Source organism: Hemiscyllium ocellatum, chromosome 6 (genome assembly GCF_020745735.1).
Source record: "Hemiscyllium ocellatum isolate sHemOce1 chromosome 6, sHemOce1.pat.X.cur, whole genome shotgun sequence".
Classification (NCBI taxonomy): Eukaryota; Metazoa; Chordata; class Chondrichthyes; order Orectolobiformes; family Hemiscylliidae; genus Hemiscyllium; species Hemiscyllium ocellatum.
In genome coordinates this window covers 11,081,912-11,105,064 of record NC_083406.1, presented here as the reverse complement: position 1 = coordinate 11,105,064, position 23,153 = coordinate 11,081,912, and positions in this window count along the sequence as shown.

Sequence of the window (23,153 nt, the reverse complement as noted above, 5' to 3'; positions counted from 1 at the left end):
CCACCATTTTCTGTTCTCCAGAGTTTTGTAGCACTAACACCAACATGACTTCTTGGTGTGAATCCCATTGGTTTGAGAATTTAAATTCATTGTTTGGATATATGGCAATAAAACCTGCATTAATAAAAGTGGTTTGAATTCAGTAATGGTATTTTGTTTATGAAACATATTCACAGCCCAAATACTGAACTAGATTGCTGTAAAAACATAACTGGTTCACCAATGCCCTTCAGGGAATGAAAGCTGTCAGTCTGTCACTTCTGGCCTACATGTAGTCCAGTCTCACAGCAATGTGGCTGAATCCCAACAGCTTGATGGCCTATCAAATAACTCAGCTGCACCACTTGCTCGAGTGACTAGGGATTGGCATTAAATGCTGACCTTGCCAATGACACCAACATCCTGAGAATGAATTTTTAAAAACTGACTTTGTTAAATTATCATAGACAAACACAGAGAAGTCTCCTGCTAGCGTTTTAACCAGAACATTAAAAGTAGTGTACAAAGGAATTTCTACTTCCAGAAAAGCTTCCAACTTGCCACATGATTTATTGAATACAGAGATATACAATTGCCTGAAATATGGAGAGCACTGGCTTTTTAAGCAAATGTTCAGAAACAGATTTGACTGAAGTTTGTTTTACGTTCTCCAGACTGGATGATTTACTGTATTATTGTCATTTGAAGTTTCCTTATAATCAAGACACCTCTTTTAAAGGTCTTTATAAAATTATAATACAGTAATTTGTCAAAACGTACAGCTGCATTGGTCAGGAACTTGTCATATAAACATTGCTGAGTAGGAAGAGTTCAGTAGAAGGATAAATAAGAAGTGTTCTTCTGAAATGTGAGAGCATAAACTAAATAAGAGGGACCTTTTGTCTGTGTTCTTCATGATGGATATTAGAACTTCACCTTTTATTCCTCACCCTCAGACCTGCATGTTTTTGTTTCAAATAGCAGACCCTTATATTTCAAGACTGTTGTCCTGAGCTTCAAAACAGGATATGTTTCAAGGCTGTTTGGCAGATATATTAGATTTTCTCCAAAAGCTAAGTAAAATAAACTGACATTAACACTGACATTCTTAAACAAATTCAAATATGTGAGACCACCATAATTGTAAACCTGAAACTTTTGCAACATCCTGACATCATTCACAATATTTTATGTGCCTCAAGACTGATGCTATTTCTGATTATGTATCAGTTATGTTAATTGGAAGAGAGGCATGTAGGCAAAATTGAAAGGAGACACATTTTGTGATTTTGAGCAGAATTCATACAATACGTTGTTTACTGAACTAGAAAAAAAAAGACAATTTCTCGTGGCTTGCAGTGAGACTGTAGTCACAGTGTATAAATAGCCTGATAGTTTTTGACCTGACCCTCGAACAAAATAAACTGAATGTTCTAGCTCAGCTGCACTGAATTGTGTCAAATTAGATTTACAGAAGGATAATTTTAACTTCAGTACCACAAGAGGCAATGTTGGATCAGCTGTCCATTATAACTTTTTCATTAAAAGTTGCAAAATTTAAAACCAAGTAACATGGATAGCAGGCAGCTGAATCGATACTGCCCATTTAGATTAGATTCCCCACAGTGTGGAAACAGGCCCTTCGGCCCAACAAGTCCCTCCGAAGAGTAACCTACCCAGACCCATTTCTCTACATTTACCCATGACTAATGCACCTAATACTACAGGCAATTTGGCATGGCCAATTCACCTAACCTGCACACTTTGGATGGTGGGAGGAAACCAGAGCACCCGGAGGAAACCCATGCAGACACAGGGAGAATGTGCAAACTCCACACCGACAATTGTCCAAGGCGGGAGTTGAACCCAGGTCCATGGTGCTGTGAACACAACTGCACAATCATATTTGTTCTCCTCCACCCTGTGTGATCGAGTCATCGTGAAGGTATTACTGCTTCTTGTCAATGATAAGCTTGTAGGATACAGATTTTGGAGCAGAATGTTCCTCTAGATCAACAAATAAAAAATAAGGCCACCTCAATTATGCTAATTATTCTGCTGAAAATATGGAAACTAACCTGAAGGATTGAGAGGAACCTCACCAGTTGCAGTGTGCATACCTCATTAAATTATTTATTACGTGTAGAAGGTAGTTGTGTATGTCTAGTTTTTCTGATATAGAAGCTAACATTAGGATTACCTGATTCTGATGAAAGGCTTTTGCCTGAACCGTCGATTTCATTGCACTTTGGATGCTGCCTGAACTGCTGTGCTCTCCCAGCACTACTAATCCAGAATCTGGTTTCCAGCATCTGCAGTCATTGTTTTTACCTGATCAAATACAAATACCAATATGCAAAAGCTGACACCTTGGCGACAAATCATACATCTCGCAAAAATAAAAGCTGTTGAAAATATCAGATTTCCCACTCTGGGAAGACAAGTGTAGCTTGGATTTGGGCCCTGTATCCCCAGAAGCTGAGCATAGGCTACCACAGAATCAGCCAAGTCTTGGTTTGAAGACGTGCCTCTGTTCGCTTGTTCCATATTGTGTTATAGCAATTAAGGCCAACCAGCACTTGCTCATCCAGCATCTAAGCCCTTTATTCCTATATGCCAACTCATCCCAAGGAACATCCACTACCTGCCACTAAACACATTTAGATCACATGCCAACTGATATTGTTATGTAACCACCACACAGAAGCCCCTTTCTATGCTCTGTCTCCATTCACAAAAAAAAACTCATGCCCCCAACTCATCTCCAATGGCCTCTTATCCCTAATGCCAAATCATGTCCCCCCACCCAACTAAATTGCCTCTTATACCCTCATGCCAACTCATGCCACATTGCCTACTATCTATTCACAGTGATCCTCAAAACCTAAAATCCTCAAAATGTAAAATCCTCAAAATCCTTCAACTTCTAAAAATGTATTCCTGATTTCATTATATAGATTTGATGTTTAAACACGCTCTCCTTACGTAAGCTTATTCCAACTTTTTCTTGTTCTGGCTTTCTTCATTTCTTTTACAAATGGAAACAAACTTCCATTCAAATCCTCCATAATAAACAACTCTCATTTTAAGCCGTTCATCAGAATTGAACTCAGAGCATCACCTCACACCCAACTAATTTAATTGTAGCTTTAGAATATTAGCTGGAAATGTGTTGCTGGAAAGGTACAGCAGGTCAGGCAGCATCCAAGGAGCAGGAGAATTGATGATTCGGGCATGAGCCCTTCTTCAGGAAGGCTGCGCCTTACCAGCAACACATTTTCAGCTCTGATCTCCAGCATCTGCAGTCCTCACTTTCTCCTGCTTTAGGATATTAATCAAGCATTCATAGGGAAATCACAGCTACCCTGAAACCAAGAAAACAGTTTTATTAAACACTCGTTAACAGACATAGATTGACTTTTATTTTTAAAGGCTTGAGATATTATAAACTTCACATCATAATATTTGAACAGGCCTTAGATGACTTGCTATGGCCTTTACACCTATTCCATACATTTGTGACTCCAACATTATGATGTAAGTCCTTTTAACGGCTAAAATGGCGTCAGTTTGACTCAGCACCATGTTCAAGTGGTCAGACGCATTTGGAAATAGGACACAAATTCCACAATTATGTCTCACCATTTTGGAAGATCTATGGACTTCTATCACTGTGTTTGCTCAATTAAACAATTAATGAATTGTTGCCGAAAACGTAAAATGCTATCTACTGCACTGCTGTTTAAAATGTAAGGTTTTTCAGTGTTCTTTCCAATTTTATCCCAGAAGATTCACACCATTGACTGAAAACCAACTTTGATGTCCTCCCATCAGCTGTGGCATGACTTGTGTGACAGGTTTTGAAATATGGTAGGGACTCAGGGTTGGCATGTACAGACTAAGTTCAGACAGCCAAAAGCATTTCATAGCCATTCTCTTGAAGATATAATTCATTTGCACAGCACTCGTTCAATATGCCAGAACATCCGATGGAACAGTATCGTGGCAATAGCTCCAGAATGTGGATCCTAAGACTTTAAGAAGGAAGTTGGCTGACCTAAACCTTTCTCCGATACAATTAGGATAGCCTCCTTGCCAGTGATTTCCATGATCTGAAAATGAATCAAAACAAATTTGCACTGGCCAACGTCCTTTGCGATGGTAGAGTGAAGAGAAGCATTGAACATCAACCATTTCAGAATGCAAGAAAAATGCCATAGGGCACAGTTTTGAAATCAGATAGGATAGTCAGGAGGCCTCTTATCGGAGCAGGAGTAGGTCATTCAGCCCCTTGAGCCTAGTCGACTATTCAATGAGATCATGGTTGATATACCTCCCTTTGGCCCATTTCTCTTAATATCTTTGCTTAACAAGCCTTTATCTAACTCAGATTTATAATTAACAACAAATCCAGCACCCACTGCCATTTATGGAAAAGAGTTCCAAACCTTGATCACCCTGTGAGTGTAGAAATGCTTCCGAAAGTCTCTCCTGAAAAGTCTAATTCTCCAACTATGGCCCCTTGATGTAGAATCTCCAACCAGTGGAGGAACTTTATCCCTATCTATCGTATCCTTTCCTGTTAGTATTCCTCTTGACTCTCAATAAATGATTCTGCAAGTGAAGTATTAGCTGAAAGCAGATGGCTGATGTCTGGTTCTGCTTTTTTTTCAAGAGATTAGGGAGGCAAGCTTTTGAAAGACCATCTGAGAAGCCAGTTGATGTTATTTAATTGCACGAAAATGATCTTTACAATAGTACCACTGTGATTCATTGTGACACATATAAAGGATATTTTTAGTGCGACAACGCAATAAAAAGATCAATTAAATGGGACAAATTAGATATCTGTCAAGCTCCCTAAGAAAAATCAGATCACTTCAAGAATCAAATCTCTCTGATCTGCTCTGCAGTCTCTCAATCAATTTCATTAAATCATTTACTTTGTCCAGGAATATCACTGATTAGTAATTATACATGAGTACGATTGTGGTTGGAGGTTAAGCGATCAATTTTGCTGTTGATTAATCTTCTCTAATAGTCATATATCATTGAACTAATCAGTGTGTAAAGATAGACTCTCACAATTTTCTACGTGTTCTTGGAAACTAAGAGATAGACAGAAATATACCGGAAGAGGTTTCGATACATTATAAAGTCTCTCCATCAAATGGCTTGAGTAAACCATCTAAGCTGACAAACCAGTACAGAATGAGGAGATAAATATACTGACAGAAGTGTTACCTTTTGGGCAAACTGTCAAGCCAAGCCACCATCTGCTCTGTCGGGCAAATTTAACACTTTTCCAACATGAGTGGTGGGTGTTCATGGCTGTCCAGCAACCAAAACCATCACAAGCATCTATGTAGTTTTTTTTTTGGTCTATTTGCAAGCTCTGTGATGTGGAATCTGCTGTCATATTACCCCACTCTATAACATTGACTACATTTCAAGGACAACTAATTGAAATTTTGGAGCATTTGAAGAGCGGTGTGTGAGTGCAAATTCATTCATGCGTAGTCATTGAACACTTCATTTGTGGAATTTGACTTCACTTTCAGCACAGAGCACTGGAGGATTTCTTGCCTCTGATAGGGAAATAGGGCCTGTAGGTAATAAGTCTCTATCGAGCACACTTCAAAAAACTGTTCCCCATAATTTGGCATTAGATAACATGAAAAGGCTAAACTTTCCTGTTGTGTGTTCCTGACAGAAAGACATGCCCATGTGGGAATGTAGGAAGCTTATGATTTAATGCCCAGACAGAAAGCGGTGAGCTGTGGCTATGTGTTTCCTTACTATGCATTCATGATGAAAGAGACTTCACATCATCAACCCACAGATGGTAAATTTAACTTGCAATGTATTTCACTTGAAGAGGTTATAGTCTTTATTGGTGTACATTGGGATTAAAGTGAACTGTTGAGATTAAACAGAAAAAAACCTTTTGCTAGCAGTCATAAACAAGGGAACGTGCATTCTTAATAATGAAGTGCCAATTTAAACTATGTCACATTGACCAGAAATAATGTTCCTAAACTTGATTTTTAAAAAATCCACCATGCCCCATAGGTGCAACTAACCATAACCATCAGTCTGTTGTTGGAAGAAGCCAAAATGAAGGGCATTGACCAACATGATTTTCCTACCTTTAAATTAAATAATCTGAACTACTTTAAGCAAATGTGGTGTCAAAAATTATGGCTATAGTATATATTTTGAAAATAATTTTAATCTGTCTTTAAAATTAACACAAAGCATCTTATAAAATGGCTCCCAGATGTCACATGATTGTCATTGTGGACTTCCACTGACATCAGGATCAGTCTGCATTTTATCTCAGGGAGAAATCACTGGAGAGCTGTTGAAATTCAGTGAACATTTCCCAAAAATAAACACAACTTTCTAAGTATTTGTTCAAAAACATGACAGAATGAGAGTCATCCAAACTCATAACTAAGACAGTTCAGAGCTTACGCTTGAAATGCTGATTCTCCTTAGATGCTGCTTGACCTGCTGTGCTTTTCTGGCGCCACACTCTTGAAAGTTTTTTAAAAATACCCAAACTAAAAGACTATGGATGTGTATGTACCTCAAACATAGATAAACACAATATCGAACCCAATATCTAATATTGAAGTATAATAAAACATCTAAAAGCAGTCATTGCTTCTTGACAAGATGACAAAAGAAGGTACAGGATCAGTGGTGCTGGAAGAGCACAGCAGTTCAGGCAGCATCCAAGGTGCAGCGAAATCGACGTTTCGGGCAAAAGCCCTTCTTCAGGAATAAAGGCAGAGACCCTGAAGCGTGGAGAGATAAGCTAGAGGAGGGTGGGGGTGGGGAGAAAGTAGCATAGAGTACAATGGGTGAGTGGGGGAGGGGATGAAGGTGATAGATCAGGGAGGAGAGGGTGGAGTGGATAGGTGCAAAAGGAGCTAGGCAGGTCGGACAAGTCCGGACAAGTCATGGGGACAGTGCTGAGCTGGAAGTTTGGAACAAGGGTGAGGTGGGGGAAGGGGAAATGAGGAAACTGTTGGACTCCACATTGATGCCCTGGGGTTGAAGTGTTCTGAGGTGGAACTTGAGGCGTTCTTCCTCCAGGCGTCTGGTGGTGAGAGAGCGGCGGTGAAGGAGGCCCAGGACCTCCATGTCCTCTGCAGAGTGGGAGGGCGAGTTGAAATGTTGGGCCACGGGGTGGTGTGGTTGATTAGTGTGGGTGTCCCGGAAATGTTCCCTAAAGCGCCCTGCTAGGAGGCGCCCAGTCTCCCCAACGTAGAGGAGGTGTCAGAGATGGTCTAGGTAAATTTAAGGTCAGGGTGGAATGTGTTGGTGAAGTTGATGAATTGCTCAACCTCCTCGTGGGAGCACGAGGTGGCGCCAATGCAGTCATCACTGTAGCGGAGGAAGAGATGAGGAGTATCCAAGGCTGTTATGCTGAATTAGGCTACCCCCCAAAAAAATACAACCTCAGGTACAACATAATTCTGAACTCTTCTTTTTTCATCTTTGCCTTTGTGTCCATTTTCTTGGAGGCAGGAGTCCTTTTACCACTCCACAGACCCTTCCACTCATCTCCAACTCTCTTCCTCCCCCTGGACTCCAACCTTTGGTCTGTATCTGCTGTTGATCTTTTGATTGAGAACTGATGGTGTGACATTGTCAGCCTGAATTTTTCTGTTCTTCCCATACACTCGAACCTGACTCTTTCTGAAAAGCTGCTCTGCATTCTCTCAGGACAAACTCTGACTTAGTTTTCAAACCCACTAACAAAAGTTGATGCTGGTGTCACCTGGTGTACACCAACCTGTACCTCTCAGACGTTGAGCACCATCTCTCAGACACTTCTTTCTATCTCTCCCAGACTGAGATTGCATAACTGAATATCGAGCCATTGTTTTGAGGACTGTCACTCACCTCACCTCATCTGGAGATCTTTCTTCCAAAATGTCCCATCTTAGAGTATTCCAGCACCCTCTTTTCTCCTCTCAACTCAACTGCCTGAACTGCTTCGTCTTCACAGTGAATGTGAGAGTCCTCTATACCTCAATGCCTCACCAAGATGGTCGAAGGATCTCCACATCCTTGTGAAATAGAGACTAATCACTCCATCTCCAAAACCACCTTCTTCCACCTGGCTCAGTTTATTCCCATATTGAAATACTTCATCTTTAACATCAATCAATTTTCCAAAAAAGAAGGGGCTATGCCTGCAAACATGCTTGCAAACTCCAAACTCATCTTCACATACCTTGGTACTGTCTTATGCCCCCTGGTCTATAAAATCCCCACATACACCCATGGCCTCCACATCCTCCAAGTATTTTGTTTCCCTGGCTCCTAATGCCTCATCTTCACCATGGACATCAGTCCCTATAAACCTCCATCCGTCATGACCAGGGTCTCCCAAGGCCTCCATTTCTTCTTCTCCTGATGTTCCTACCAGTATCCTTCTACTGGCACTCTTATTCGTTTGGCTGAACTGATCCTCACCCTCAACAATTTCTCCTTTGAATCCTTTCACTTGCTCCAGCCAAAAGAGGTAGTCGTGGGCAACCGGATGGGCCCCAGCTATGTCTGTCTCTTCGTTGGCTACATGGAACAGTCCATCTTCTGTAGTTACACCAGCACCGTGGTCCACCTCTTCCTCTGCTACACTGATGACTGGATTGGCGCCACCTCGTGCTCCCTCGAGGAGGTTGAGCAATTCATCAACTTCACCCATACATTCCACCCCGACCTTTAATTCACCTGGATCGTCTCAGACATCTTCCTCCCCTTCCTGGAGCTCTCCATCTCCATCAACGGTGACCAACTCAACACAGGCATCTTCTACAAACCCACCGACCACTGCAGCTATCTGGAGTACACCTCCTCCCACCCTGTCTCCTGTAAAAACACTATCTCTTATTCCAAATTCCTCCACCTCCACCGCATCCGCTCCCAGAAGGACCAATTCAACCATGAAACACACCAGAGGGCTTCCTTCTTCAAAGACCACAATTTTTCCTCCCACGTAGTTGATGATGCCCCCCAATGCATCTTTTCCACTTCCCGCACCACCGCCCCTGAACCCCATCCCCCCAACTGCACCAAAGGCAGAACACCCCCTGGTCTTCACCTTATACCCCACCAATCTCCGTATACATCACATCATTCTCCACCACCAGGCATATATTTCCCTCCCCACCCTATCCACTTTCCATAAAGACCATTCCCTCCATGACTCCCTTGTCAGGTCCACACTCCCTTCTCGGCACCTTCCCCTGTCACTGTATTTCTATTCCACCTTCTCATTCCAACTTTCCCTACGTCTTTGCCACCTCTCTTCGGTTCGAAAGAAGAGTTTTTGCCCTCAAACCGGTAACTGCGTTTCCCCCTCTGCAGATGCTACCGGATTTATTGTGTTTCTGCTTTACCAAAAAGCCACAAACAGTTGGGTGGTAAAAGTGAAACAAAGGCGTTTCCATTGGTCACAGGCCTCAAATAAAACAAAGAAGGTGGATGCTGGAGATCTCAAAAAAAAATCAGAAATTGGTGGCGAAATTGCAGCATTGCATTCAAAATGTTAACTTTGCTTTTGTCCCACAGATGCTGCCAAGCCTACTGATTTTCTGATGAAGCAACCACCTGGTGAAGGGGCAGCGGTCCAAAAGCTAGTGCTTCCAAATAAACCTGTTGGTCGCTAACCTGGTGTTGTGTGATTTATAATTTTGTCCAACACCGGCACCTCCAAATCATGAGCTTCTCCAGTAATTTCAGTTGCTTTGTTTCAGTCACAGGACTCGTTCTCCTTAACCTTGAGAGTAACCTTAAATTTTCAACTGTAGAAGTTATTGTTGCTGCCGAATCTGATTTCAAATTTTCTTCCCCTTCTCTTTGGAGACAGAATCTTCAGCAAACTATCCATAACTCATTTTCTTACTTACTTTAAGTTGTTGTAGCCCTATTTTAGCTAATAACTTCATTACTTTTTATGTAAAACAAAATTTCTAGAAATAGTTGCACAGTCAACTAATATTTTAAAGCACAAAGGCTGTAGGTTAATTTTAAATTGAAACATTTGAAAGCTGGATGGGAGCAGAAAGAAGCGTCGATAAATTCTTATTTCATGGACTACTCTGAGGACACATCTGGTGTGTGGTTGTTTTAATAGAACAACTGACTTTTGAAGATAAAATAAAAGTAGTCATCTCATAAAAGTGAGCCTTTGGCACAAACTTATTCTTGTTGAAAGATTCAATGCCACTTCTAATTATTTTAATTTCATTCATTGTGCCCTCAAGTGAATGATAGAGCTTACTGTTTGTAATTCTAAAATAGTGTTAAGCTGTTGACCATAACATCCTGCTGCAGTTAACATTGTTAAATATCCACAGAATCTGTGACTGTTACGTGAATGTTTTTCATCAAGTGCCACAGTCATAAACGTTCTGTCTGGCTTGTCCTCTGCTATTATAAATTATTGGACATACATTGCAAACCTTATTGAAGTGGAGAAACCAACCATACTTCAGCTCTAGAGGTATTATGGGGCAGAATGGATTTAAGGATCCTTTCACAGATTCCAGATTGTGAGAATCGCCCCACCATAACATTCTCAGCATCTGGTAGTTGCATTTATTTTAACCATCCCACTAACAATTGGGGGGCCAAGGATCCAATTCATTATGATGCTGACATCTGGAGTTCATTTCTCTGAAAGGCAGCAGTTGGTGTTTGAGCACAGAGTACCATGCCAGTATAATATGGGAAGACAAAATGTCCCAAAGAAGCACTTTATGGGTCACATTTCCAGTCCAGATGCTGGCTGTCTATTTAGAATAGTTAATGTATCATAGCAAAAAGATCCATGAGCATCCATGCTTTAGTCCTCTGATGGCACTTAGAAGGGATACTCTAATAGGTGATAGAAATGTAATTGTGGACACACAGAGGAGCATAATGTCAGCAAAGGTTACGGCAGCTATTTGAACTTTGCAATTTTGCATTAAAGTATACTGTGCATTGAAAAGGTGTTTTTTATTCATTGCTGCAGGAAAGGGAGCACTCATTTGGTGCTAGATGAAGTTTCAGTTCAGTTGAAAACCCAATCACTTACCTGGAATTAGGATTTGGCCCATTCACTCAGATGACTGACATGGATATCACAATAACAGGATCTGATGAATTGTTTGATCCAGTGGATGGCTGATTGAGAGGGTATCCCTTTTATTGACCATCAGGGATAGAGAGATGCGATGCTAAAGGTGAAGAGTGAGGCAAAGAAGAAGAATACTGAGATGAGCTGCTTGCAGCCATGATCGGAGGTCAGTGTTTGAATCATGCGGTTATCGATTTAATGTGGTCCCGGATATCAACAGCCCAGCAAAGCTGTGAAAGCAGAGAATCTGAGTAGGGTAGAGAAATTTACATTAGCAGCTTTTTTTCTATGCAATTGTGTAATGGGGAATTACAATAGAAAAGAAAATACAGGTTTTGTTGAAATAACTCCATTAGCACAATGCTGTAAACCCAATTAATATGAATACACAGGAAAATTTAAAAATGCATGTTGAGTCTGTCATAACACTGCACAACCAACACTATAACTTCTGGTCATAACCATTCATACAGTATAATCCTGGTGTCACTGTTTGTCAAGTTATTTCAGGGTATTGCTCAGATTCCATGCTGTAATGACCGGTCTGTAATAATATTTCTAATTAATTTTTAAATTTGCTGTTAATATAATATTGTTTGCAGTTTAGTAATACCAAGTTTACATTAATGGCAATTTAGTTCAAATATAGAACCATATGCAATTGGTTTGAGTATCAATATTAATTTAATTTATATACAATGACAATAATTTATTTATGAAAGTAAGAATATTGAGGACCACTGAGCTACAGTTTTCCCAGTAAGCTGTTGGAGTTTAGCCAAAGTACAGAGGAACCTCGATTATCCGAATTTCAGATTGTCCAAAGAAGATTTTAAGGTCCCACAAAACATTACATCAAAGAGGTAAGTGTATTCCATTCACCTGGACTGAAGAACATGTGAAAACACTGGCAAAAATAAAAAAAAACACAAGCAGCTCAAGCATGAGCAACTTGATTTTTTTTGGTAAGCATTGTTACACAAAGTAAGTGTTGTACAGTATTCCCGTCACTTTACCAGGCCAGTCATGAAAAAAAATGGCAGAGGACATAAACGTATGTGTGAGGCGGTGCTTCTGTCTTGCTATCATGAGATTGAGTTCCCAAAAACTGACAAGTGCTCTTACGATTGTAGAAGCCGTTCAGGATCTTGTTTAATGCTGCCTTCCCCACTCCTTGCCAAGTGCTAACTACGTTGTACAGTGTTATGACAAAATCAACATGCATTTTTTTAAAAAAATCTCATGTTATCATTGCTTTATTTTGTTCATCATGTACAATCTGTGTCCTCATGTGCTCAATGCAATAAAATTATCGATTTAAACAAATTCTCCAGTACAGCACAGCGTTAAATCAGCATGGCTTCCCTCGTTTAAAGTAAAATCGATTATCTGAATAATCAATTATCTGAACGGAATAGTGCCCGCCCATCTTGTTTGGACAATCGAGGTTCCTCTTTACATTGTTTTAAAAATACAAAGTAAGATAAACAAAAAGTGGCTCTGATTACATGGCACAACACACCTATCGTGGGCTGTGGACCTGGTGCATATTGAGGTGGAATAGCAATGCAGTAATGTAGATGCCACAAAAATACATTCAAATGTGTCTTGTTGGGTGCAATTTGGAGCAATTCTGGACAGCCCAAGTACTCTGGAAATTGACAGATTACTCTAGAGGATAAAGAGAAGATGCAATTGGAGGGTTTCATGTGAGGTAGTGGGATCATGTTTGGAAAAGGCAGAAAGAGCCTTCAGCAACAGTTTTTCACCTTATCCTCGCTTGCCCAGAGAAGCACTGCTACTGTTCTTGACTGCAGAAAAATAATTATAACACTTACCTTTACTGGTCTCTTTATCCTGACCACCAAATCAGACTGGATGAAGCATCCACAAGGCTCAGCTCTGTGGGCTGTTAAATTTCTATTAGGGAGTTAATGTATATAATATGACCCAAATTTGCATAGACTAATGAGGGTTCTGCTTCATTCAGACAGACCTCAGCTGTCCAGGGGGTGGGTATGAAATGAATGGGTATGGAATAGCAAATGCATGGCTGCAATTTGAACTTGGCTGCTCCTCCATTTCTGCCGGCTGAAGAGATTTAATATCAGGCTTTACATATCCTCCAGCTATAAAATGGGTCTGGACATATGTTTCAATCTAGCCTCATTAAGTCTTTCATTCATTTGTGATGTTCTGCAGCTGCATCACAAATTGCATGGCATTGGCCAATCCAAGCATGCATTTTTTTGAACATTTTTGGCATTTCTTCACCTTACTCTATTCCAAGCGTTCACCCACCCGAACTCATTGTCCGCCATTAAACAGGGGCAGGCAACAAATCCATTCTAAGGAGGTGAGATCGGTGTTGAAACCTTTGAAAGAGGCCTTCTGCCTCCGTTTTAACAAGGTTTGTATTGTTTTGCTGCCACCACATATTCTACCTGAGATATGAGAAAGAACGGCTGGATGTGTTAATACTTTTACAACATGGCTCATGAGCCAGAAAGAAAATTGCAATTATCAGGGAACAAGTACAAACTAAACCCAAAATGGGACTGTGAGGTGATAAACGGATTCCAGGTTCTAATGGATTCCATCCTATAGTCTTAAAAGAAGTAGCTAATAAGATAGTTGATGCATTGGTTTTAACATTCCAAAACTTATTAGATTCTGGGAAGATTCCTCTCAATTCAAAAATAGTAATGCAACACCTTTATTCAAAAATTGCATTGAACTGAATGATTTATTGTCATTTGTGTTTAACAATTAAATACAGTGAAAAGTGTAGCATGTCACCATGCTCGGGAGCCATTTTGCATTACTGAAGATACTGAGAAGTAACGAGAATATAACTACAAACAGAGTTCTTCCTCTCTCCTTGTGGTCTGCTTGACATGGGGGCGGGGAGAGTTCTCCACAACAGACTCCATGCCCACTAATGCCCCAGCAATTGCATTCCAGGAACACCACTCCGGGCCTAAGACACTGTTGCTGATGCAACCACTGCCCCAGAAAAAGTTAAGTAAAAGTCAAAAGAAAAGAAAGGAACAAAGAAATCAGACAGAAGTGGATGAACCCTGGGCCAGGAGCTTGGAGGAGGAAGGCAGGAAGTGGAAACTTTAGCTTAGTTAACTTAACGTATTTCAGAAGAAAAATGTTGGAAGTTATTTTTAAACACATTATAATGGACAACTTGGTTAATTTGCAGGCAGTCAGGCAGAGTCAATATAGATTTAGCAAAGGGAAATTAAGTTTAAATAATTTATTGGAGTTCTTTAAAGAAATAATGTGATGTAGTGGCTCAGTGGGTAGCACTGCTGCCTCACAGCAACAGGGTCCTGTTTTAAATACAGCCTTGGGTGTCTGTCTGTGTGGAGTTTGCACATTCTCTCCATGTTTGCGTGGGTTTCTTTCAGGTACTCCGGTTTCCTCCCACAGTCCAAACATGTGCAGGTCAGGTGAATTGGCCATGCTAAATTGCCCATGGTGTTAGGTGCATTCGTCAGAGGAAAATGAGTCTGGATGAGTTACTCTTTGGAGGGTCAGTGTGGACTTGTTGGGCTGAAGGACCTGTTTCCACACTGTAAGGAATCTAATCTAATCTAATCTAATGTAGATAAAGGAGAACAGTGGATGGAATGTATTTAGATTTCCAGAAGGCATTTGATAAGGTGCCACCTCAAAGGTTATTGTGGAAATTGTTTAAGGGGATATTCTGTTGGCAAGGATTGAAGAATATTATGAGTGGAGGAGAAGGGAACAAGTCAGTGATGCACAGATTTGGTTCCAGTTCAGATGATACGCTTCGCTGAGAGGTTTCCCTTCTGTTTCCTTGAGGATCCTTCCTTTCAATGTTTCTGAAGGTGGTTTTCCTCTTTTCCTTTTAACAAGGGAATCTACAGGCAGAGAGAGTAGCTAACTGCTTGGAATGTTTGTGTACTACTTCAATCACTGAAGGGACAGAATTATTTTCACCTTCATAGGTTCGATATTTCTGCTGTATTGTATAAAAACAAAGCTGTCACTAATTGCTCAGGGCCAATCAAGAAGTTTCGCTATGTTGAGTACACACACACACACACACACACACACACACACACACACACACACACACACACACACACACACACACACACACAACTGGCGCCAGCTAAAATAACGAATCAAGAGACTGTCATTGGGCACACCTGGCCTGAGTGCACCCCCATGGAACCAAAGTGTGTAACAGCCTCCCAACTGCATGAATAAGGCAGCATTGGAGCTACAGTGCAGCATGAGTTCCAATAACTCAGTTGCTTTGAAGAAACTGCAACACAACATCTCCTTCCACACTCTGTTGCTTTAAAGCAGTAACGTTTCCCATGTTTTAGCCTACAGTCCATAAAGTAAAGGTGGTTATTGCACCCTCACCTAAAGGACATTGGTGAACTCACTCCCAGAAACACTTGTGGATTGCTCCCAGTTAGCCTCTAGATGAAGCCTCTGGTTAGGGAGTTCAATTCTGGTGTCTTTTTCAGGTACAAAATCATAACATTCCCTTCCAAGCCTGGCAGCTGCATATCTCACTGTGGGAGCTAACAGATGCATGTGACATTTTCGGTAGTCATGTGAAGACATCTCCCTCACAGTCCTTCACTCATCTGGAATTACTGACACTGTCTCTGTATTTCCTTTCTCTACAGGTTGTGAAGAATTGTTGAAGACCTTTGGTCTCTTCTTCATGAACTGCTGCTCATCCACAGCTGCAGCTCTCTGAGCCTCATATCTTTAACACTCGTCATTGCTCTACCCTCCTTCTTCTTATGATAATAAATAATAAATAATAGACAATAAGTGCAGGAGTAGGCCATTCTGCCCTTCGAGCCTGCACCACCATTCAATATGATCATGGCTGATCATTCTTAATCAGTATCCTGTTCCTGCCTTATCTCCATAACCCGTGATTTCACAGTCCTTGAGAGATCTATCCAACTCTTTCTTAAATGAATCCAGAGACTGGGCCTCCACTGCCCTCTGGGGCAGAGCATTCCATACAGCCACAACTCTCTGGGTGAAGAAGTTTCTCCTCATCTCTGTCCTAAATGGTCTACCCCATATTTCTAAGCTGTGTCCTCTGGTTCAGCACTCACCCATCAGCGGAAACATGTTTCCTGCTGCCAGAGTGTCCAATCGTTTAATAATCTTATATGTTTCAATCATATCCCCTCTCAGTCTTCTAAACTCAAGGGTATACAAGCCCAGTCACTCCAGTCTTTCAGTATAAGGTAATCCCGCCATTCCAGGAATTGACCTCGTGAACCTACACTGCACTCCCTCAATAGCCATAATGTCTTTCCTCAAATTTAGAGACCTGAACTGCACACAGTACTCCAGGTGTTGTCTCACCAGGGCCCTGTACAGCTGCAGAAGAACCGCTTTGCTTCTATACTCAATTCCTCTTGTTATGAAGGCCAACATGCTATTAGCCTTCTTCACTACCTGCTGTACCTGCATGCTTGCCTTCATTGACTGGTGTACAAGAACACCTAGATCTCTTTGTACTGCCCCTTTACCTAAATTGATTCCATTTAGGTAGTAATTTGCCTTCCTGTTCTTGCCACCAAAGTGGATAACCATACATTTATCGACATTAAACTGCATCTGCCATGCATCTGACCACTCACCTAACTTGTCCCGGTCACCCTGTAATCTCCTAACATCTTCACCCTGCCACCCAGCTTAGTATCATCAGCAAATTTGCTAATATTATTACTAATACCATCTTCTATATCATTAACATATATTGTAAAAAGCTGCGGTCCCAGCACGGATCCCTGCGGTACCCCACTGGTCACTGCCTGCCATTCCAAAATGGAGCCATTTATCACTACTCTTTGTTTACTAACAGCCAACCAACTTTCAATCCAAGTTAGTACTTTGCCCCCAATACCATGCGCCCTAATTTTGCTCACTAACCTCCTGTGTGGGACTTTATCAAAAGCTTTCTGAAAGTCCAGGTACACTACATCAACTGGATCTTCCTTGTCCATCTTCAGAGTTACATCCTCAAAAAAATTCCAGAAGATTAGTCAAGCATGATTTCCCCTTCATAAATCCATGCTGACTCTGACCTATCCTGTTACTACTATCCAGATGTGTCGTAATTTCATCCTTTATAATAGACTCCAGCATCTTTCCCACCACTGAGGTCAGACTAACTGATCTTTAATTTCCTGCTTTCTCTCTCCCACCATTATTAAAAAGTGGTATAACATTAGCCACCGTCCAATCCGCAGGAACTCATCCCGAATCTATCAAACTCTGGAAAATAATCACCAGCGCTTCCACGATTTCTTGAGCCACCTCCTTCAGTACCCTGGGATGTAGACCATCAGGCCCCGGGAACTTATCAACCTTCAGACCTAACAGTCTCTCTAACACCAATTCCTGGCAAATATAAATTCCCTTCAATTCAGGTCCTTCAGCCACTGTTACCTCAGGGAGATTGCTTGTGTCTTCCCCATTGAACACAGATCTGAAGTACTAATTCAATTCTTCTGCCATTTCTTTGTTCCCCGTAATATATTCCCCTGTTTCTGTCCTCAAGGGCCCAATTTAGCCTGCTGAAACTTCCTACCTTTTATCTTAACCTGCTGGACACACTTTCCTCATTCCTGATGAAGGGCTTGTGCCCGAAACGTCGAATTTCCTGTTCCTTGGATGCTGCCTGACCTGCTGCACTTTAACCAGCAACACATTTTCAGCTCTGATCTCCAGCATCTGCAGACCTCACTTTTTACCCCAATTTTAGTCTTAACCATTTTTTTGCCTTTCACATACCTAAAAAAAACTTTTACTATCCTCCTTTATATTATTGGCCAATTTACCTTCTTTATCTCCTTCTACATTATTTTGATTCCAACATGGATGAAGAATTATCAGGAATGAAATAAATGAGTCATATTTGAAATCTTATTGTTGTCAATGGCAACTTTGGGATCTTAGTGAGCAGCTTTCATCTTCCATCTTCATTGAAACCCTGTTCAGTTGCCATGTAGGTGCGTGATATCAATAACTCATGCCTGGTTCCTCCCTTCCCTGTTGCTGAAATTTGGGAAGATATTTGTGCTCTTTAACCTCACTTGCTTGGTGTGCATATGTCAAATAGCACAATGTGTATCTATTCCCCTTTGTAACTATCTGTAATGCAGCCCCTACAAAATCTGAAGGTTCATTCAGTATGCACAATGGTTTCACGACCAAGTCACTAATTCTGATATGAAAAAGCCTCTGAATAGTCCAACACAAATGACTGTTCTTTAGTTTCAACTCCCGCAAACCTCTACCATCAGTACTGCTGCTGCATCTTAGATCCCTTCTTGTGAAAAGATAAGGAATGAATGGAAATACTTTGTAAACATTTATATTGTTTGCTGCTTTTAGACCTTAATTGCTCTTCACTTATATACATCGTATCGCATTCCAAATGCTTTCAGGATATTCTCATGCAATAGCTTTTGGCACTTCCAATTTTGATAACTTCTTAAGAGTGTATGTTGGCTCTGCCTAAACACATGCAAGTACATCAGGAGCCCCCCCCACCCCCCGTAACACTGCCAAACTTTCATTTGGAAAACAAACTGGTGCAAGATGGCAATGTCAAAATTCCACGTTGGCTGTTTCACCTTCTACTCTCATTTTGAATTTGATATCCTCCCCACTTCATAGCTTTTGATGGCTTTCTCCTTCTGTCTCCCATCTCCTCTATCCCTCTTCATTTCTCCAGCCCCCACTTTCAACTGTGAGCCTGAATTCCATCTCTTTGAATGTTCCTGCTCTGTTATGTTCAGAACGTTCACTGGCTTCTTAGCATCTGTGATTATCGAGTCAATACCTGGAGACCTTCAGGCCATTCTCGATGCATTGCGAGAGATGCGCTGAGGGACAGACAGAGAAACATTCACCTGAGCAATGCCAAATTATGAGGTGAGGTCAGCTGGTTTACGCACAGACACTTCAAGCACAGGCCCAGAGTTGGTACCAGCCACCCTCTGAAAGAACTACTTTCTCATTCCCATATCATGTTACATAAAACAGTTGACATGAAAGAGTTAGCTTTGAAGCCCTTGCATAGCTCCACTCACTGACTCTTAAATGAATAACCCTCGGAAGAACTAGTTAGCTCCAATTGTCAGTTTCAGTTCTAATCTGTTCATTTTACCTCCACTATTAGCTGAACAAATTACTTTAGCCAGATCTCACTTCAGAAATATCAATGTTTCTGACCAAGTGTTATATATCTAGTCTTAAGCTATTATATAACCCACTATCTTAATTGCTGTGTAACATACAATTTCATGTTACATAAGTACACCCATCTTCTGTTAATACACATTAGTAGTTAATCCTTTATCACTGAATATGCATAAGTCCCTTAAACCAATACAACAAGAATGATGGGTGGTAATAAAGGAGATGCCAGCAGAAACAGGCCAGCTGAGAATATCACTTACATGAATGCCTAATTCCTACATAAGAATTAGAATCATATTACCATGACGTAATATTCCATTGTGCCTTATAATAAAATAATGTAAGTATTCAATTCATGAATTTCAGAGGAAATAGACAAGATAGCAAGTTTGCAGATGACACCAAACTTGGAGGTGTAGTATTCAGCAAAAAAGGCTGTGTCCAACTACCGTAGTTGAGCCAGTGGGCTGAGGAATGGAGCTGAACTTTAATTTCAGTGAAGGTGAGGTGTTTCATTTTGGTAGGACAAATTGAGGCAGGACATATAAACTTAATGGTCGGGTCATGAAGAGTGAACCAAAGAAAGAAACCTTGAGGTATAGATTCATAGTTCCTTGAAGGTGGAGTCACAGGTAGGCAGGGTTGTAAACCTACCACCCCACCAACCTCCGCATACAACGTATCATCCGCCGTCATTTCCACCACCTCCAAACAGACCCCACCACCAAGGATATATTTCCCTCCCCTCCCCTATCAGCGTTCTGCAAGGACCACTCCCTTCGTGACTCCCTCGTCAGATCCACAACCCCCACCAACCCAACCTCCACCCCCGGCACCTTCCCCTGCAACCGCAGGAAATGTAAAACTTGCGCCCACACCTCCACACTCACTTCCCTCCAAGGCCCCAAGGGATCCTTCCATATCCGCCACAAGTTCACCTGTACCACCACACACATCATCTATTGCATCCGCTGCACCCGATGTGGCCTCCTCTATATTGGGGAGACAGGCCGCTTATTTGCGGAACGCTTCAGAGAACACCCCAGGGATGCCCGGACCAACCAACCCAACCACCCCGTGGCTCAACACTTTAACTCTCCCTCCCACTCCACCGAGGACATGCAGGTCCTTGGACTCCTCCACCGGCAGAACATAACAACACGACGGCTGGAGGAGGAGCGCCTCATCTTCCGCCTGGGAACCCTCCAACCACAAGGTATGAATTCAGATTTCTCCAGTTTCCTCATTTCCCCTCCCCCCACCTTGTCTCAGTCGGTTCCCTCAACTCAGCACCGCCCTCCTAACCTGCAATCTTCTTCCTGACCTCTCCGCCCCCACCCCACTCCGGCCTATCACCCTCACCTTGACCTCCTTCCACCTATCCCACCTCCATCGCCCCTCCCCCAAGTCCCTCCTCCCTACCTTTTATCTTAGCCTGCTTGGCTACTCTCTCTCATTCCTGATGAAGGGCTTATGCTCGAAACGTCGAATTCCCTATTCCTGAGATGCTGCCTGGCCTGCTGTGCCTTGACCAGCAACACATTTTCAGCTGTGATCTCCAGCATCTGCAGACCTCATTTTTTACTTAGTAAAGAAGGCGTTTAGTACATTTGTTTTTATTGGTCAGTGCATTGAGTATACGAATTGGGAGGCCACGTTGCAGCTGTGCAGGACATTGATTGGGCTGCTTTGGAATATTACATTCAATTCTGGTCTCCTTACTAGAAGAAAGATGTTGTAAAATTTGAAAGGGTACAGAACAGATTCAGAAGAATGGTGTCAATGTTGAAGGGCTTGAGCTATAGGGAGAGGCTAAATAGGCTGGGGCTACTTTTCCTGGAGCGTCGGACGCTGAGGGGTGACTTTATAGAGGTTCATAAAATCATGAGGAGTTTGGATAGAGTCGATAGACAAGGTCTTTTTCCCAGGGTAGGAGAGTCCAAAACTAGAGGGCATAGGTTTAAGGTGAGAGGATAAAGATTTAAAAGGGATTTAGGGGGAACTTTTTACATAGAAGGTGATGCATGTATGGAATAAGTTGCCAAATGAGGTAATGAAGGCTGGTCCAATTATAACATTTAAAAGGCACCTGGATGAGTACATGAATAGGAAAGGTTTAGGGTTTATTGGGCAAATCCAAGATTAATTTAGGATATCTGGTCAGCATGGATAAGTTGGACTGAAAGGTCTGTGTCTGTGCTTTACAATTCTATGACTCTATGATTTTAAGACATAGGTACGTCAATAATATCTTTTCTGCATCCCTCTCATGATGATGTTGATAAACATCGCAATTGGATTTTCTTCTTCTTGTTCTTGGCTGAAAAAACTTTGACTGCTTTCTGCCCAACTAAGCAATCACTGGAGAGGAAAATCTGCTGGTCTGTATCAGAATCATCATCCATTTTCAGATCCAAATCCAAGCATTTTGTGAAACCTTCTCCCTCTCCACCCTTGCATTAACAGTAAAATGTGGGAGAAATCTCAACGAAATTCATCCTTTCCTTGTGAGGTGTTCTGTAATCCCTTGCATCAACTGAAAAAGAAACATAGTTACATTCCAAAATAAAAGTAAACATCATCTTCAAATTTACGCAAGACTTTCCTTTATGCCTTCCTTTCCAGACCATTCATTCTAAATGAAGAATCCCTGCTTTAAGTCATTCAAATATGCTGTAAATGCTTCCATGCACATCCTTAATTACAAAACTGGCTGTGAATTGTGGAAGCCGGGATAATATAAGGCTAATCACACAGTGACTGTGAAGATAAAACTTTTGTTTTCACAAGCACTGGGTCACATTTATGTTTATAATACTATTAGTAGATTAAATGAGTCAAACAATCCTATTAGATGAGTCAATGGGCTAAATTATGATTGAACTGGAATTCCTAAACTGAGTTTTCACTGTTAATAATGCTAATGCACATCTTCTATGACTACAACATCTTAACATGATTAAAGCATTCTGCTACTACTCAGTGTTTTTCATCACCACTGTTCATTGTAGGGTAAAACACTCTATATCTTTATTTTGGGCATTACTTTATCTTTCAATGACTGATTAATCCATTTAGTACAAATTAATGCAATTTTTAAAAAAAATAAGCATAGCATAGCATGTTCCTTAAATGTCACTGATCACTGGGATTCTATTCCTCTCTCCTCAAAAGAGTTGATTTTTGGTTTGGGTATATTCTATGGGAAATGCAACCTTCAAGTATTTTATCAAAAGCATCAAATATTAACTCTGATACTATGTGTTAATCATGCGATCTATGATCATAAAGAGGACCACATAATTTTCAGAAAACTCTGTTCCACTTGAGATCAGCTTATGCACATAGCGCTACATTGAAAGTATACACCAGATAAAACCATAAGACCATAAAATATAGGAATAGAATGAGGTCATTTGGCCCATTGAGTCAGTTCCATCTTTCCTTCATGGCTGATTTGTTCTCAAACCCAGTCTCCTGCCTTCAACCCATAACCTTTGACCTACTTACTAATCAAGAACATATCTACCTTGGCCTTAAATACACTCACAGATGGTTCCGAAACTCAATCTATTTAGTTCGATTTTACATGCAGAGTCGGAGCTGTCAACTTGATGAAAGGTTTTTTTTTATATAGAACTACAAATAAAGAAATAGAGAAGAAATATCTGTCAGTGAATTTGCAAAAGCATGAAGGAAGACCAGGATAGAAGAATGAGGAAATTTCAATGTCCTGACTCTAAGTTGGGAAAAAAAAATATTGTGGAGAAAGTGAGGTCTGCAGATGCTGGAGATC